The sequence below is a fragment of the Cetorhinus maximus genome, chromosome 9 (assembly GCF_964194155.1).
Source record: "Cetorhinus maximus chromosome 9, sCetMax3.hap1.1, whole genome shotgun sequence".
NCBI lineage: Eukaryota > Metazoa > Chordata > Chondrichthyes > Lamniformes > Cetorhinidae > Cetorhinus > Cetorhinus maximus.
In genome coordinates, this window is record NC_135887.1 from 83,927,420 (window position 1) to 83,939,703 (window position 12,284).

Here is a 12,284-nt window from a genome sequence, read left to right on the forward strand (position 1 = left end):
TGTGTGTGTCTGTATTTATGTGTGTGCATCCTACTGATTCCAGTCAGCCACATCTTGATAATTTACGGAGCAGGTATTTATGAGTTTGTTTACGAAGCAGATTTGTATCTAAATTTGGTGATGCACCTCTGTATCATGCGTGCTTGTGTGTTTTCTCCATCACATTACCCCCTCACCACCACCCATCCCCCAACACCACCACAGCCTATTGAACATTTTGGAGTGCAAAACCAAATGCAAAAGGGATAAATCTTAATTCACTGCGTACCTTCTGAATTGATAAATGGAAATTGTATTTTTTTATAATTTATTTTTCGGTGTATAACTGTTGCATTGGGTCCTGATGTCAGCTTGCAGCATGTGTCACTGCAGTGCGGTTTTAGCAATATTAGTACTGTACCGTGCACAGTATCCGAACTGGAAGTTAGAATATTGACCAGAGGGTCACAATGAAGAACAATTGATGAATTTCCTACACTGTAGCCATTTGTTTTCTCTCAGGTTTATCCCCTGAAGGTGCTAACTCTAGCAAATCTACAAGCACAAGCAGCACTTGGGTGCCTCACCTAAAAAACCATTCTTCCTGTGTGAGTCTAGACCAAGTGTGTCAGCAAGATATTCACCTCTGGAGGGCTTGACAGTCAAGCCAGATTCTACTCTCATCTCATGTGAAGGTACGCACTATCCAGAAGGAGTCACTGGAGCAGGAAACCTGGGATTTATCTCTGCCCTGCCACCACAACACCAAACACCCCTCCCCGCTCTGTAGCCTAGCTGTAATGAGGCTTTAACTGCTTTCAGGCTGAGATAAGGTAACTCATTGCAGACTGGGCCCTTCCAATTCCAAATGGCAATGTGCTGCACTGAGTGATGCACAGGTTCTTTCGATATTTTTCACATAGCATTACAACTCTGGAGCCTGGAGGCTCCAGCAAAGATTCATTACATCCACCCTGTCAACAATGTGAATCCTACCCTCAGTTGTCATTAATCTGCAATGTCCTCCTCTGAACCATTGGAGGGTGGGCTTGAAAGTCGCAGATTTCACGTTAAGAATGGAGGACAGAGGTACCTGTTCACTGCAATGAAGTAGATCACCTCATAGTTGATAGAAGCAGCATTTGGATGGGGCTGAAATTGATGATGCAGGCTAGAAGTTTCTGTTACAGGAGAGTAACAAAGACAATGAAAAGCAAGGAAAAATGTTTGAGTTCTTTAATAATGTTCCTATTTGCACCACATACCAGCAAAGCACCAGCCCAAATCAGACTTTGTTTTTCTGAGTTAAGTGTAAAAAAATCTGTCCACTGTTAGTTGGTGTTTAATTAATTGCATTCCAGATAAAGAGAGTAGAAGTGAAAGGGGCTGTAGATATAGAGTACAATGTCAGAGATTCATAAGCAGCAGCACTGTGGAGACATGGTGAAAGTGAAAGACATGGTGAGGGAGGAAGAAGCCATATGCAACAGCACTTTCTATCATTGTACTAGATAGTTTAACTTTAAACTAGAAACTAGATGTATATATATATATATAGGATAATAAGTAGCAAATGCACTGGATGCATCTTCAGGAGAATCCATTTATCCCATTTGTTCACTTCTATTCATAGAAAGAGGCTGGTAATTTTATGAAATACGTAATTATATTTTTCTGTGGTTTTGTATGATTCTTTACACTGTTGGTAATGGTAAGGAGCTATGCATTAATGTGATTATCTGATACAGCTAAACCATCCATCAGTGATGCTCCATTTTGAGCTTTGTATTACAATTTAATGATGTGAAAATCATATTTTCTAATGTACAAAGATAAAAATTGCAATTAAAATTATCTTTTTACTCTTCTGCCTCATCTTTGGAAGTAAGAGCAGGGATTGAATTACCAGCAGGAAGTAGCAGAATGATTGAAAAGTTCTGGTCTGGAAATGTCAGAATCATGCACACACTTGGATTTGGGGCAACCTAAAGGAAACTGAGTCTAACTCATGTTGAACCTGGCTTGAGAGTGATGGGACTGTATAGAGAGAACTTTATTCTCACCTAACCTAGGGATGTTTGATGAAACACTTACTTTGATGTTAAAAAGTGAATAAGTCTTGGTTGCTTTAGATTTACTGAGTTACCCAAATATCATCACCCTTTGACACATTTCTCTCTATTCTCAGTGATCTCATTGACTTGGTGTTGAATTCTGTGACCTCCTAAGTCAGAATTTTAATTTGTTGGACAGCAGTGTAAAGCCAGGCCTGATCCTGTCTTCCTTTGATATCTACAGTAATGCACATTGCAGACAGGGTCACTTGCTCAATTTTTCATTCCCTAGCCAAGGGATGCTGAGGTCAGATGTAAGCCCTTTAGTGCCATTCCAGCTAAGACCAGCTGCAGACATGCAGCTAACAATAGGGGGACCAATCAGTGGCATCTGACAAAATTCAGTGCAGATTGGGCTTTCCACTCCTTCTACACTGCCCTCTCCTTCAACACCCACAATCCTCAAGATGCAAACGCTGAGAATTAGGTACCCCTCTCAGAACTGCTCCCAGTGCTATTGGCAGAGGACTTCTGCACATGACGGTCAGGATCTCTTCAACAGGAGAAGTACTGAAAGAAGGAGCAACCCCATTCAGTGCATTAGCATCCAGAACCGGGTTCGAATGCAACCAATTCGACAAGAAGAAAATTGATAGCAATGAAGGAAAAATAGCTGTGACTAGTATTTTGAAGTGGGGAAAGCAGAATATAGTAATAATGGAGAAATGTGGGGAGAGAGTTCCAGGTGGAAGAGAGGAAGAGTACTAGTTTACTGTGCAAAGTAGAACATGAATACCACTTTAACGAAGTCGAAGGAGAAGAAGCTACAGGGTTAACTTGAGAGGGGAAAGGTAAAAGAGATTGCCAGTTAGAGCTGGGAGTGTTGGAGCAGTCGGAGGCATCTCTGATAGAATAGGAAATTTGATGGGGTACCAGTATAATTTATGATAGAGTCCAGAGAAGTTAGAATACCTTTTGTGAACTGGAACAGTGGAGGTTGAAGGTACTTTGAGAAAGTGGTGTTCTAGTTGGTCTGCTGAAAAATTGAAATGTAATTGATTTCACTTTTTTAGATGATAAATGTTTCAATTGTGAAGCGTAAGTTGCTCATCAGGAGAAGACAGAGGGTGGGGTCAGGAGCATGAAGGAGTGAAGTGGGAAGGGCCTGGTATCCTAGGTGTGGGAGTACTGGTCGTGAAGAAAGTCAGTCAAGGTAAGAAAATGAGGGACCTAAAGGGCTGTGGTTAGTACTGTCCAGATGCACGTCCAGGGTATTGGCTAACAGCTCTTACAGGGCTTTGAGTCCACTTACAGCATTTCAATTATCCCCACTAGAGTGGTTACTTTTTAATGTAGAAATTCAAATGTTTTCAGGGAGAATGTCTCAGATATCTCCCCTACCCATCAAAGAAATTATACCAGCAATTTTGTGTCTTCTATATAGGAATTTTAGGAACAGGAGGAGGCTGTTTAGCCTCTTAAGCCTGTTCTGCCATTCAATGAGATCATATTTGATCTGTGACCTAACTCTATATATTCGCCTTTGACTTATCCTGCCCTACCTTTGGCTAACAAAAATCTGTCAACATCAGATTTAATATTAACAATTGACCTAGCATCAATTGCCATTTGCAGAAAAGAGTTCCCATCTTCTACTACCCTTTGTGTGTTGAAGTGTTTCCTGGGGGGGGGGATTTTATGGAGGGCATAAAGGCAGGAAACTGGTTGTGCGGGGCGACTTAATTAGGCAGGATTTCCTTGTTAGTGGGGACAGTCAATAAAGGTAAGAAAATGAGGGACCTAAAGGGTGGTGTCAGTATTGTCCAAATGTGCATCTGTCTCAGGGTATTGGGTAGCAGAGCCCATACAGGGCTTTCAGTTCACCCACAACCTTTCAATTATGCCCGCTGAGAGTGATCTCAGAAAATATCCTTTACAATGCATAGAAGGGAGGGCCAGCTGAGCCTGCAAGTTCAGCTATGTCCCACAGAGTGGTGAGTACAACACTGGACACTAACAATGAATACAACATTGTTTCTTCCACAATAAAGGAAATGTCCTTAACTCCCTTGTAACATCAATGCATGCCAAACATGAGGTGTGCCAGTACATTTAACTCCCTAACTAAGTTAATCTCAATAAATAATGATGAAGCACACATAAATAAAGTGAAACAATTGTAACGTGAAATATTTACAAGTGAAATTTAATCCTGAAAAACAACCATGCCACCTTTGTACTCTCAAGTCTTACGATAATATAGTTGGAAATTAAGCTCTGACCATGATGCAGAGCCTCCCTGTTTGATCAGGAGGCTATTTTGTAACACACCTGTCCCTGCTGCATTGTCAGTTGATGGCAGGTTTCACCAATGAAAATCTGCCCCTGCTGCTGAGTCGCACGTGCTTTCCATTCAAGCCCCTGGCACTTAGAATTTAAATTACAATCGCGTGGGAAATGGGTAAAGCAGAGAGAATGTAAGTGGCATACAGTTCCAGTTATGACATCAGGAATGGCATGCTTTGACAAATTGGCCCTAATTTCACTACTGAAAGGTCTGGATCTAATTTTGAGTATTTGCCTAGTCCTCAAATCTCCAACCAGCGGAAATACTTTCTCTCTGCCCAATGTTTCCCTTAACATCTAGAAAGCTTTAATCATATCACCCCGTAACTTTCTAAATTCCAGGGAATGCAAACCCAGTTTGTGTAATCCCTGTAATTCAACTCAGAGTCCAGGTACCTTTCTGTAATTTTCAATGTACTCTCTCCAAGGCCAATATATCCTCATTAAGGTGTGGCACCCAGAACTGATCTCTGTACTCGAGGTGTGGTCTAACCAGAGCTTTGTGGAAGCTTGATTTCTACCCTCTTGCATTGTAGTCCTCACAGTGTAAAGGCCAGCATTCCATTAGCCTTTTTGATTAGTTTCTGTACCTATTCATGACATTTCATGATGTATGTAGCTGGATCCTCCAGTTTCTTGGGAACAACACTGTTTCATGTTTATCAGCATTTAGAAAGTGCTCTGTTTTATCTTTTTTGATTCAAAGTGGATGACATCATATTTTATTACATTGAAATCCATTAGCTACAATTTTGTCCATTTACTTCCTCGATATTTCTTTGTAATTTTATTATTTCATCTATATTGTTTACAATGCTGCCAATTTTTGTGTCATTAGCAGATTTGGATATGTGACTTTCTATTCCATCATCTAAGTCCTTAATAAATTTAATGAATAGTTGAGGCCCCAACACGCACCCTTGTGGGTCACTGCTCGTCACATCCTGCCAATTGGAGTACCTGCCCATTATCCAAACTCTGTCTTCTACCATTACGCCAATTTCCTAACTAGGTCATTAATTGTCCTCAATTCCTTGAACTTTAACTTTATGTAGCAGTCTCTTTTGAAAGATTTTTATCAAATGTTTTCTGAAAGTCTGTATCAATAACATCCATAGACATTACCCTTACTTTAGTCACCTCTTCAAAAAAAATTCAGTCAGGTTCATCAGGCATGACCTGTCCTTTACAAGTCCATGCTGGCTCTCTCTGATCAATTGAAAATTTTTGATGTGTTCAGTCACCTTATCCTTATATTCTAAGGTGGCTGAGTTGTGCTTTTAGTGATAGAGTTGACCTGCAGACACTTCTTGGGTAGAAACATTGGGCAGAATCTTCGGGTCGGCGAGCAGGGGCGGGCCCCACTCACTGACACGTAAAATGACGCGGGGTGATGTCAGATGTGCTTCCCGACATCACCGCGTGTCATTCAGGTATTCAGTTCAGCGGGCACGCACCAGAGTCAGCTGCGTGCCCGCCAAACTGTCAAAGGCCTATTAAGGCCATATAAATTCCAATTGAAATAATTAACTGAGCTGCCCCGTCCAACCTTAAGGCTGGCGGGCAGGCGAAGAGCCCAGGCGGTCTTCGCATTTATCATGAAACCTCATCCACTGGTGGAATGAGATTTCATGAAGGTCTTAAAACATTAATAAAAGTTTTTAATACAATTCCTAGACATGTCCCAGCTCATGTGACACTGTCACATGAGGGGACATGCCTTTAAATTTTTTTTTCCTTTTTAAAAATTTTTAAAAACCAAAGTAATCTCCCTGAGGCAGCTCTGTGCCTCAGGGAGAAAGAGCTGCCTCAGGGAGATTTCTGAGCTCTTTCGCGTGCATGCAGGGCGGGCCTTAATTGATCTGCCCACGTAAAATGGTGGCGCACAGCCGATCGCAGGCAGCAATTGGGTGCGCACGCGCCCACTCCCAACCAACCCCCCGACAGAGAAAAAATTCTCCCCATTAAGTTTATTTACAATATACTCAGCAGCAACTACATGTATGCCTTCAACTCCAACTCTATCTCTACACTGACTGCTGAAGTAGCCCACAATACTCTCCCATTGGTTACTACAGATCATGTGATCTTCCTTAACAAGTATTATTCTTAAAGGGACGTTAGACACTATATAAAACCATAATTATTACACCTTAATTGTAGACCCTAGTAATTTTCCAACAACGAATGTTAGACTAACTGGACTACAATTCCTGTGTCTCCCTCTGAAGAAAGATGACAGTAGTGGAGTGACATGCACAGTTTTCCAATCTAAAATCCAATCAGTTCCAGAATCGAGAGGACATTGGAAGATTATAGTTAGGATATCTGCAATGTTCTCATCTACTACCTTTAAAGTCTGGTCTTAAGGATTTGTTGCGCAATATTGTCATTACTTGCCTTGTTACTGGTACTTTGATTATGTTAATTTTGGTGAGTCCCTGTCCCTGCTTCAATATGTTTTCTTGGAATGTCTGGCAAGCTGACCTCGTCCTCTACTGTTAATACTGATGCAAAGTAATCGTTTAGCATGTCCACCATTTCTTTATTTTCTCTGACAACATCATCATTATCAGTTTTCAAGGGGCCCACATTGCTCCTGACCACCCTACTTTTCCTAAAAAAATATATTTTTAAATTCCTCAAAGATTTCCCCCGACCATGGTTGACAGAGCCCTTGACCATGTCCATTGTATTTCACGCACATCTGCTATCGCCCCTTCCCAACCTTCTCAGAATCACAATAGTGCTTCTGATAAATCTTCCTTTCTCCTCAACCAAGGATTTCCCTCCCCCACACCCATCACACCCCTGAACCCAACACAGTGATTGACAGGGCCCACAACCATGTCTGTCCTATTTTCTGCACTTCTGCTTTCACCCATTCCTCTCCCTCACAGAACTATGATAGGGTTTCCTTGTCCTCACCTTCTATCTCACCAGCTTCCATATTCAACAAATCATCCTTCACCATATCTGCCACTTGCAGAGAGATACCATCACCAAATACATCTTCCTCTCCTCGTCTAGCAGCGTTCCTAAGGAACCATTCCCTCCCACTCTAGTCACCCCCAACACCCCCTTCCTTTTCTATAACACCTTTCCATGCAAGTACAGGAGATGCAACACCTACCCTTTCCTCCTTCCTCACCATCCAAGGCCCGAGACACTCCTTTCAAGTGAAACAGCATTTTACTTCTTGTTCTTTCAATTTAATGTACTAACTTAATTGCTAACAATATAGTCCCTTCTACACTGGGGGGACCAAATACAGACTGGATGGCCACTTTGCAGAACAGCTCCATTCAGTCCATAAAGCGTGACACGGAGCTTTCTGTTATCTGCCATTTTAATTCTTCACTTTGCTCCCATTCTGACCATTTTGTCCTTGTAAGCTCCAGGAATGCCACCTTGTCTTTCAACTGAACACTTCACAGCCTTTTGGATTTGTAGTAATTATGGCTTTATTTAGCCTGTAATATACCTTTAAGAATAATACGCGTTAGGAAGATCACATGATCTGTAGTAACCAATAGTGGAGAAGCGTGGGCTACCTCAGCAGTCGGTGTAGAGGTAGAGGTGGAGTTGAAAGCACACATGTAGTTGCTGCTGAGTATATTGTAAATAAACTTAACGTTTCCACCCAAGAAGTATCTGCAGATCAACTCTATCATTAACAGTACAACTCGGCCACCCTACAACAGGAGTCAACATTGAGTTTGACAATTTTAGGTCATAACTTATGCCCCCATTTTGTTTTGTGTTTCTTTACTGGTTTGTTTTATTACTCTTGTTTCTCTCATCTCCTTTACTTTGCATTCAGAAAGCTGTTAGCCTGCCATTCCTCCACTGGACACATCTTTTTGTTTCTTTACTTGTTCCATTACAGCCCCCTTTGTCCTTGCACCATAAAATCTTTTGCTATTTAATTTTCCTTCCCTAGACCCTAACACAGATCTTCCCTTTTTTTCTTCTTCCCACCCTCCCTTTTTCTGTCAATCAAAACCTACTACATTTCCAAATTTTCACAGTTCTGCTGAAAGGTCACAGACCTGAAATGTTAACTCTGTTTCTCTTTCCACAGACACTGCCAGACGTGCCAAGTAATTCCACCCAATGAAAAAACAGTAAAAACTGGGAAATAAGAGTACTGGTCCGAACTGTTTTTCCTGCATTTTCTGTTCATAAGTCATTTCTTTTTTTCAAACCAAACCATGCCAATGGGACAAAGGGACACAGGTTTAAACTGTGACCATTTAAGAACATAAGAAATGGCAACAAGATTAGGTTATTCAGCCCTTTGACCCTGCTCCACTATTCAATAAGATCATGGCTGATCTGCTTGTGGCCTTAACTCCATTTTCTTCACCTGAACCCTCATATTCTTTGACTCTCTTGTAGATCAAAAATCTGTCTAATTCAGCCTTGAATACATCCAATGACCCAGCCTCCATTGCTCTCTGGGGTAGAGAATTCCAAAGATTAATAGCCTCTGAGAGAAGGAATACCTTCTCATCTCCATCATAAATGGAAGACACCTTATTCTGAAACTGTGCTCCCTAGCTTCATACTCCCCCATGAGGGGAAACATCCTCTCAGCATCTACTCTGCCAAGGCCACTCAGAGTCTTACTTGTTTCAATAAGATCACCTTCCATTATTCTATAAAACCAATGACTACAGGCCCATTCTGTTCAACCTTTCCTTGTAAGGCAACCCTTTCATCCTAGGAATCAAGCGAATGAATCTTCACTGAACTGCCTCCAATGCCAGCATATTTCTCCTTAAATATAGAGACCAAAACCATGCACAGTTGGTATGGTCTCACCAATGCCTTGTGACATTGTAGCAAGACTTCCCTGCCTTTATACTCCATCCTCCTTGCAATAAAGTCCAACATTCCATTTGTCTTCCTAATTACTGCTGTGCCTGCATGTTAACTTGTTCTGATTCATGTATGAGGATACTCGGACCCTTTCTGTACTGCAGCTTTCTGCAGTCTCTCTCCATTAAAATAACATTCTGCTTTTCCAATCTTCCCACCAAAGGGAAGAACTTCACATTTTCCCACATTAGTCCATCTGCCAATTTTGTACCCACTCACTTAACCTATCTATATCCCTTTGCAGTCTCTTAGTGCCCTCTTCACAACTTGCTTTCCTATCTATCTTTGTATTGTAGCCAAATGTGTTGATAATACAGTCTGTTCCTTCATCCAAGTCATTAATATAGGCCGTAAATAGTTGAGGCCTCAGAACTGATCCCTGTGACATTCTACTAGTTACAGGCTGCCAACATAAATGACCAATTTACCCCAACTTTCAACTAGTTAGTCACGGATGATGCTTCCTTCTCATCAAGCCTTTCTTTCTCAATGGAATATACCTTTGTTGAGAGTTATGAAATGTCTCCTTAAATTTCTGCAGCTGCTTATCTGCTGTCTTACCTTCTAACTTATTTCCCAGTCCACTGTAGCCAACTCCATCTGGGTCAACTAATGGAGGTGAAAACCCAAGACTTAATTAAGAAACAACTGGATTCTGTGAATGGTCTTAGTGCATAAGCTAAGATGGAGTGCACCATCCTCATTTGCATTTATCCTGAGATGTACAATAACCAAAGGCAGAACAATTGGAGGTAAGCATGATCTGGGCCTATAAATGACATGAAGAAATCTATCTTTGAAAAATTGAAAGAGACAGAATTTTTAATTTGAAGGACTTTTCGTAAAATGTTTAATCATCTCTTGACCAATTCTTTCAGTGACGGATGTAATGTTTGAATAACTGGAACTTGCATTACACACATTCCTTGTTAGCAGCTGTATTCAGCGGGAGGGGTTCATATAACCACTAAGAATTGCCAGTGTTCTAAAGGCCATTTAGCAAGACATAATTTCTCTCCTTGTAAAGGAGTCTCCGTAGTCTCTGAAGTCCATCACATTTCTTTTTAAATATTCTTACGACACAGTGTTCAATACAATGAGTAACAGCTACACCTAAGCTGATGATTAGTTCACTGAGTCATTGAAACACAGACGTACCTCTAACTTAATTAATTTCACTTATCAAGATTCCCTCATGCCAGTGACCCCAAAGTACACCAAAATTCATTATTAGTTTTGCATTATGAGGTATTAATCTTGCATCAGTTTAAGTCTTCCATACAGAAGCTGAGGATGTTTTTTTTGCCAGGAGTTTCTTCAAGCCCAGTCTGTCCACCACTTGAGCACAGCTGAATATCTGGGGTGGATTCCCCACATCTCTCATTCCTGGAATCTTATAAAAGAAACAGAAAATGCTGGAAACACACTGCTATTGTGGGAGGAGGTGAATAATTATCTTGAACTGTAGTCCTTTACCCCCCACTAAATTAATGACTCAGGTTTATACAGCATCTTAAATACAGTAAAACATTCCAAGACACTTCACAGGAGTGTTATCAAATAAAATCTGACACCTAGCCACATAAGAAATTATGAGGGAAAATGACAAAAGCTTGGTGAAAGAGGCAGATTTTAAGTGTCTTAAAGGAGGGGAGAGAGAGGTTTAAGGAGAGAATTCCAGAGCTTCAGGCCTTGGCAGATATGGCCATGGCTGCCATTGGAGGAGCGATTAAAATTGAGGATGTTCAAGAGGCTAGAATTGGAGGAGCACAGCGAACTTGGAGAGTTAATTGTAAGGCTGGAGGATGATAATAGAGAAGGACAAGACTATCCAGGTATTTCAAAACAAGGTTGAGAATTTTTTAAAAGAGATATTGCCACATCGGAAGCCAATGTCACTCAGCAAGCATAAGGTTAATAGGTGAACAGGACATGGTGTGAGTAAAGATATGGGCAGCAGATTTTTGGATGAGTTGAAATTTCCAGATGGTGCAGGGTGAGAGGCCAGTCAGCAGAGAATTAGAATAGTTAAGTCTAAAGATAACCAAGACATGGATGAGGGTGTCAGCAGCAAATAAGCTGAGTAAGGAGCAGAGAGAGACGATGTTGCAGAAGTGGAAGTAGGCGGTCTTGGATGATGGCTAAGAGCTGGGATCGGAATCTCAGTGTCAATTTAGCCATCAAGGTTGCCAATGGTGTGGCTTAGCCCCAGCCAGGGAGACTGATTTGGTGGCAAGGGAACAGAGTTTGTGGCAAGGACCAAAGATGATGGTTTCGGTCTTCCTGATAATTAATTGGAGGAAATTTCTGCTCATCCATACTGGATATTGGACAAGCAGCCTGACAGTTTAGAGATAGTGGAGGGGTCAAGCGAGGTCAAGGTTAGGTAATGCTGGATGTCATCAGGTATATGAGTGGCCACTTGATAAGGTCAGCAATGGGGTTAGCAATGAGGCAGTCTGTTGACATCTGTAGTTTAGGCTTACACATGAATATTCTCCTGAGTGACGCACTGAGGGCTGAGACCACTTTTGGAGTCAAATCTCTGAAAGTGTTTTCTCTGTGGGGTGTTGGCAGAACTGCATTATGGGGCAGAGCCACTTTTCTGTCTTCATCCTATCCCCAGAATAAGTGTTTCCCAACTGGTTGCACACACAACAGACATCTGACTTGAAAACAGGAGACAGTAAGAAAAGGTTATGGATAAGAATAAACAATACAGGGAGGATAGGAGAGTGTAATCCAATTTGCTGCATCACACAACAACCAGCCAAATGCAATAAAAGCCAGCTGCAACGATTTAACTGAAGCTTGGGATGCTTGGAGCTGAATCGACAGTTTGAACTAACTGGCAGCTCTGCACCAGAGACTTGCCAAATAGAAGTTGCTGCTAGCGGTGGTCTTCCTACACTTCTGCTGGCTGAAGCTGTAATATTACATGTAGTGAGAACTGGGATCACAGGGCAGCTCCAGTCTGGGAGACAAGAATGTGACAGAACAACACAGAACTCCAAACACTAC